This window comes from Cupressus sempervirens, chromosome 5 (genome assembly GCF_028749045.1).
Source record: "Cupressus sempervirens isolate cs-2001-9-10 chromosome 5, ASM2874904v1, whole genome shotgun sequence".
Lineage (NCBI taxonomy): Eukaryota > Viridiplantae > Streptophyta > Pinopsida > Cupressales > Cupressaceae > Cupressus > Cupressus sempervirens.
In genome coordinates, this window is record NC_143122.1 from 854325695 (window position 1) to 854333022 (window position 7328).

Here is a 7328-nt window from a genome sequence, read left to right on the forward strand (position 1 = left end):
TATAGGTGCCAAGTCACTATAGAATCTAATTGAAAAAGAATTGCTATTAGTGTCGAGTGATCCAATTTTTTTATATGAGCTAAGCATCAGAGGTAACAAGTGCCAAGTAACACAGATTGGACATAGTTGTTTGTAATTGCACAAACACCTATGTAAACCAGTTTTTGAGCTAATATAGAAGGATCTTGAAGGATATTAAAGATAAGAATGAATCTTTTATATTTCCTATGCAATCAGCATGCAACTAATAAGAAAAATGGAGAAGGCATGCAACCAATAAGAAAAGTGCAAGGAATGAGCGGGAAATAAAGATTCAATATGGATCATAGATCCATACCTAACCCTAAGTCTTCAAAATATTTAAAAGGAGGATCAAATCCCATTGTATGTGTCGATGAATGAAGTGTATGGGTAAACTATAGCAAAATTCAAAGGGAAGTGTGAAAAGACTTAAAAGAATAGAGTAGCATTGCAGTATTCAGTTGATTAGAACATAGCAAGGGCATTGAATAGCTATTAGATCTAAGAGGATCAACATCAGAGAGAGCAGATCAGGTGCTTGAATTTAGCAATCAAGGATTGTAAGCTATCAAGTTTATTAATCTAATACTCTCCAGTAATTGTATTAGAAATAAAATCCTATGTTGATAGGTTAGCTTAAAAGCTAGGTTGTAGAACCTTTAACAAGGTGACACTTCATGTAAAGTTTTTGTAAATCCTTTAAACAGGTCACTATTGATATAGTGTAAAGCCTTTAATAGGGCAGACCATCAGAAGTGGTCAAACATTATTGTTGCACTGATATTTTGTGGGTATCATCCCCACCCCAGTTTTACCTTCTCATTTTGGAGGGCTTCTAGGTTACCAAATTTGGTGTTATATGTTTTTATGCATGTGTTTACTTTATGCTTAACTGATATGTTTACATGCATGCAATTTATTTTCAGTTAAAAGTTTTTAAGGTTAAAGTGTGATACTTATGATTCACCCCCCCCCCCCCCCCCCCTTGGAACTATTCTTCCCATTTGATTATTCCAAAAATGTAAACATGAAACAACATAAGAGAATTAACACAATTTGACACAAGGATTTTACATGGAAATCCAATTTGGGAAAAAACACCAATAATATGCTACTAATTCTCACTCTTCTAAAGTGATTCCCTATGAAAGGCCAACCTTGTTAAAGATTGCAATACACGTTGTTAAATGTGACCTGGTTAAAGGATTTCAATCACCTTATTAGAAGTGAGCCTTGTTAGAGGACTTTAGACCATTCCATTAGAATGTACCCTTTTAAAGGATTTACAAATGACTGTTAGGTCAACCTTAATCCAAAAGATTTACTGTAGATTGATACAATGATTAGAAAGTAATAGTAAGACTTGATCTAATAAAAAATTATAACTCACTTACAAATTACATATCTTTGTTTTAGTCCTCCATTCTACTTGGCATTCACATACTTTAGCTCTAATAGCTTGTTCACCCTTCAAGCATTCATACTCTTAAGCCTTCTTGCTTTGCATGCCAACTATAGTCACCTCTGTTCAGTCACTAAATGAAGCAATACCCTAGACTCCCTTTCTTCCTCAGGTTCTTGCACATGACAACCTTTTCTTCTGACTAGCTATCTCTATAAATACAAAATTTAGATCTTTTTCCGCTTAACCACAATCATTCATTTTAGTGTTAGGTAGGATACAATGAATGTACCCACTTTTCCATTTTGTTCCTCTAGAAAATCTTCTACAATCTTCCTTGAATTCTCCTCAAAATGGTTTACCTTGAATTTTATGCCACTAGCTCATCATAGTTATCTTCAACATGCTTCACACAATTCAAGAAAATAAAATAGTCAACTCGGATTTATCAAATCTTCAATTTAACATTGTTTGTTGTCACTCGGCCAACACTAGTTCACTTGACCATCACTAAAGTTTACTTATGCTCAACATATACTAATAATCACTTGGCTTGCACTATTTTTCATCTTTTCCCAACACCTCTTGATCCTCACTTGTCTTCCACTGATTTCTACTCAGCTTGCACTAACTTCTTAGCAAGCTTGGCAAACACTTTTCTTACTTAATGTTCTTCTAGTCTTAACTTGAGTAATCTTTCATTTCAAACTTTAAGTGGATAAACAATACACTATGGTATCAATTTCTTACTTGGTCTTAATGCTTCTTTTTCATTCAAAATAACTCAACCTTTCTCTAGGTTCTATTGTTATCTCCTCTTTTCAAATCATCTCCATCAATCAACTAAATGATAGCTTTTAGACCAAAAAGCAATTGTCTCACTAGTAGGTAGTAGGTTTGACATCATTGACAAAATCATGATTGTTCCATTATAGATTCTTCTCTTCAAAACAATCTTGTATCAACAATCTCCCTCTTTGGTGTTGATGGAAAACCAATACAAACAATAATACCAAAAAGAAAATAAATGTGTTAAATTTCTCCCTCTATCATTATAGTATATGTCCTTTCTCTATGTAGGGTAATGTAAACTTTTTAAATATCCTTTATTGTATCTTCTTTCTTAGATCTCTGTCTTTCTGATATTTAGGTATCTCTTTATATTGATCACTCCCTTTAGTACTATCTCCCTCTTACTAGGTATATGTCTATGTATTTCTCTCTCTATCTAGTTAATTCTCCCTCTTTGACAAAAATGCCAAAGACTTGTCATCTCTATATGCATATATAATCAATTTAGGTTCTCCCTTTGTCACCTTGCTTATGTCTATAAATCTTCTAATTCATCTCCTTCATTACTTTAGGTAGCTCCTAAAGTAATATCCATTGCATGAAGTTTGAGATACAACATCCATCTTAGTTGATGTAGGTTGCTACTCATTCTTCTTAAGTAGCTTTGGATAGGGGTATCACCCCTAGTTTAGTTTACCTCTTAGATACTCATGAGCATCCTTAGGTAAATCTTTTGTGAATATATCAGCTATGTGTTATTTTGTATTCACATATTCCATTTTTCTTCTTTGTCTTGAACTAACTCTCTCAAGTAATGATACTTGATTTCAATGTGCTTATTTGTGTACATCATAGGGTTCTTTGATATATTGATAGCACTTGTATTATCACAATAAAGTACCACAATTTTAGTGATTTCATCCTTCATACCTTTGAGTAGTTGTTTGATCCATACCACATTTATAGAATTTACTACAATAGTCACATATTCAACTTCAACAACATATTGATATATGAATTTTGTTTCTTTCTGGTCCAAGTGAACAACCTCTTTCCTAAGAAAAATGCTCCACCACTTGTGCTCTTTCTGTCATCAATGTTTCTAGCCTAATCAACATTAGTGTAGGCTCTGAACTCAAATTTTTCATTTTTCTTGTAGTATAGACCATAGTCTTCTATTCCTTTAATATATCTCATAATTCTCTTAACAACCACCAAATGATTCTCCCTAAGATTTGCAAAGAATCTTGCAACAATCCCGATAGATAATGCAATGTCAGGTTTACTATGTACTACATATTGCAATTTTCCAATCATAGACCTATACAATGTTTGATTCACATCAGCAGAATCATTATTCTTTGACAATTTGTGTCCTATCACCAGAGGTGTGTTAACTAGTTTTGAATCCTCTAATCCAAAAAATTTCAAGATTTATTTTACATACTTAGACTATGTGATGTATATACCATATTTCATCCAATATACTTACAAACTAACAAAGAACTTGATCTCTCCAAACATAGACATCTCAAATTATATCTTCATTTCATTTGCAAATGACTTATATAATGTATCTTGACCTCCAAATATGTTATCATCAACAAAAGTTTCAGCTAGTAAAATACCTTTACCTCCTTCTATCTTCAAGTATAGATTGTTGTTATGATTATTCCTCTCAAAAACAATCTTCACAAGATAATTGTGAAGTCTTTCACACCATGCTCTTGGGGCTTTCTTTAAACCATATAAAGCTTTGTGTAGTCTGCATACCATGTTCTTGTTGTTAGCATCAAAAAATCCTTTTGGTTTCTCTATATAAACCTCTTCTTCTAATATACCATTCAATAATGTTGACTTGACATCCATTTGATAAACTTTGAAACCTTGGTATGCAGAGTAAGCAAGTAGAGTTCTTACTCCTTCCAATCTTGCAATATAAGCAAATCTTTCTCCATAGTCTATTCCTTCTTCTTATGTATACCCCTTGTAAACTGATATTTCTTTATTCCTTGTGACTTCACTATTTTCATCTAACTTGTTTCTGTACACCCACTTGGTTCCAGTCACATTCTTGTCCTATGGTCTGGGAACTAGAGTCCATGTCTTGTTCTTCTCAATCTTCACAATCTCTTCTCTTGTGGATTTACTCCAATCCTCATTTTCTAAGGCATCTTTCATTGTCTTGGGCTCATGCATGCTCAAAAAACATGTATCACTTCTTAGCTTGTTCCTTGTCATTGGTCTAACATATGTATCTCCAATAATTTGTTCAACTAGGTGATGTCTTTTGACATACTTTAACAATCTTGGTTTTTCTCTTCTTTATTCTATAGGTCTATCAACTTTTGAATCACTGTGTACTTCTCTATCAAGTAATTCAACATCTCTTTCATGTACACTTATCTCAAAATTAGAATGTGCCTTATCTTTTATCTACAACTCAGCTCTTGGTTGTAACTCGGTTCCTCAATATAACTTGACATTGATTGTATGTGACTCGGTAGTCACTGAAACTTGTTGTTGATTTCCAACTTGGTTTAGATCATCTTCATTGGCATCCATACCTTCATAAAATTATACAAATTATTTGTACTCTTTAGGTTCCTTCATAGGTTCAACTTCATGTACCTCTTTATATTCATTGAATTTCACATTTGCACTTTCCACAACTTTGTTAGTGTTAGTATTTAAACACGTATAAGCTTTACTTCTTGTGGAATAACCAAGGAATATACCATCTTCACTTTTAGCATCTAATTTCCCCTTCCTGAAATCCTTAAGAATGTAGCACTTGGTTCCAAATACCTTAAAATGTTTTACATTGGGTGAGTATTCGTACCATAATTCAAAAGGTGTTGAATGAGTACCTTTCCTAACTTACACACAGTTCAAGGTATAGATAGTTGTACTTATAGCCTCCCTCTAGTATTTCAAAGTAACATTTTTCTCCATCATGAGTGTCCTAGCATAGTCCATTATAGATATGTTCCTCCTTTCAGCAATCCCATTTTGTAGAGGGGTCATAGGTACAGAAGTATATCTCTTGATTCCTCTATCATTATAGAACATCTCAAACTCATTTGATGTAAATTCTCCACCTCTTTCAGATCTAAGACATTTTAAGCTTCTGCATGTCTTCTTTTCAACTCTAGATAAGTATCACTTAAACATTTGGAAAGCAGTAGATTTCCAGTTTAGAAATATAATTATCGTCATAATGTATTTGTCACCTTTGTCACTTTGCACATCAATTGGTCCACACAAATTAGTATGAACAATATCCATAATTTCTTTAGAGGTGTGAGTATTACTTTTAAAACTACATTTTTTCATTTTACCTAACAAACATTCTTTGCATATCATATTGTTAGGTTTCTTCAATTTAGGCAAACCTCTAACTCTTTTCATGTTATTGATACTGACTAAGTTATCAAAGTTAACATGACATAATATCTTGAGGCATAACCGCACATCATCGAATTCTAGAACAAGACAAGTAACATCATTCATATCAAAATAGAATAGATTACCTCTAGCTTGATCACCTTTCCCAATTAGTTTCCCATTAGTGTCATAGATATTTGTTATCTTGTTCTCAAACTCAACTTTGCAACCTAAACTATTTATTTGTGACACACTCAACAAGTTATAGTTAAGTCCTTCTACATAATCATCATTGTCACACATGATCTTTTCTCTAAGTTTCATTAATCTTTTACCTTTCATCAGACAGGGTAGATCATTTACCAAACCTTACACTATTTCCATCATAATAATCAAGGATAATGAGCTTACTTTTATCTCTAGTCATGTGATGTGAACACCCACTATCAATGATGCATCTTTCATTCTTGTTCACATAAGACACTAGTGAAGTTGCCTCATCCTCATTACAATCATCCTTCATTGCAACATACACCACTTCATCATCATGGTAGTTAGATCCATCTTTAGTTTACTCTTTAGAAAATTAGCAATACTTCTATCCTTTGTCTTTGTAATCTTTGTTTTCCTCATCTCTTTTACTCTTGCATTTGTCTCTACTTCTATTGTTCTTCTTCTCTGGACATCTAGTAGTAATATGACCAACCTTATTGCAATTAAAACACATGATAGGTAGCTTACCTTTGAATTATCATTTGTCTCTATGAAATATCCTTGCTAGTAGTGCTTCAATTTGTTCTACATCCTCCTCATATGTATTACTATCCCAAGAGACAAATTTGACCATTTTATTTTTCTCTTTAGTTTCCTTTATTGATAGTTTAGCTTTGAAAGAAGATTCAATGTTCTCATATTTGAAGTTATCATAATTATAGAGTTCAAAGGCAGTGAGCCTACCTACCAAACCTTTAAGAGACAGATTAGTACCAAGTATACATCTTAGTTTTTGTATGGTAGAAACTCTAATAGCATAGATGGGCAGTAGTATCCTTAATACTTTACTCAATACAATATAATCATTGATGATATCATTAGCTCCTCTTATAGAATTAATAACCTCTTTGACTTTCAGATTTGACCCTCAAAACCTTTGTATCTCCTCCATACATAGTGTGAAGAGAATTCCAAATACTCTTTATAGTATTAGAATCATTGATGCCATCAAATTTAGAATAACTTAGGGCAGATGCAATCTCCAACACTGTCTGATTGTGTTCTTTCTTCTTTTTCAAATCCTTGATAGTTAGGGCTCCAATAGGGTCACCATGCTCAATGGTGATAGTAGATTGTGCATGATCTCCAAGACCTCGTATGTGTAGCTTCATTAGACTTCTCCATGGAGGGAAATTCTCCTTGTTAAGTTTGGGCACCTCTCTTTTAGACATCATGATCTTTTTCTTCTAGTACCTTCAAACTAGTGCTCTTAAGCAGTATGGCTCTAATACCAATTGTTGGAATTCTTTAGAATAACTAAGAGGGGGTGAATTAGTTATCTGAGGTCTAGATGTACAAATAAAACTTTTCAAGGCTTACTAGACCCATATCCATAAACCTTATCATTCATGCATCCATTAGATCATACAATACTTAAACTTTGTAGATTACTATCCTAGGGCAAAACAACTTTGCAGAAATGTAAATATGAAACAACATAGGAAGTAGAACA